The 243-nt window shown below is 55.6% G+C and overlaps 1 protein-coding gene across 1 annotated transcript in view; it reads right to left on the bottom strand.

The window, feature by feature from the left end:
• The window catches only part of LOC104275431 (microtubule-associated protein tau-like), a gene marked incomplete at its 3' end in the record, with an annotated part of 14,291 nt that overhangs the window by 5,383 nt on the left and 8,665 nt on the right, over positions 1 to 243 (bottom strand). The window lies entirely within an intron of this gene.

Raw genomic sequence — 243 nt, 5'->3', positions numbered from 1 at the left:
GGGACACCCCAAACGCAGCCATCGTGTCCAACCAGCCAGGGACACGCCGGCCAGAACTGGGATGGGAGCAGGATGCTTTGTAAGAGCGTCAGACGTGCCCTGCGGCAGGGAAAGGTCCAGCTAGCTGCAGACCTTGCCTCCAGCAGTGGATATTTAAGGGAAAAGCACAAGAAAGAGGATTTTTTCCACGGTTAGACCTGCCACCTCACTTGCCTTTTTCCTCCTCCCTCTTTAGGAAAGCCA

This window comes from Apaloderma vittatum, unplaced genomic scaffold (genome assembly GCF_000703405.1).
Source record: "Apaloderma vittatum isolate BGI_N311 unplaced genomic scaffold, ASM70340v1 scaffold18106, whole genome shotgun sequence".
Taxonomy (NCBI): domain Eukaryota; kingdom Metazoa; phylum Chordata; class Aves; order Trogoniformes; family Trogonidae; genus Apaloderma; species Apaloderma vittatum.
The sequence above is the reverse complement of the archived record's forward strand: the minus strand, read 5'-3'. Positions and strand labels throughout refer to the sequence as shown.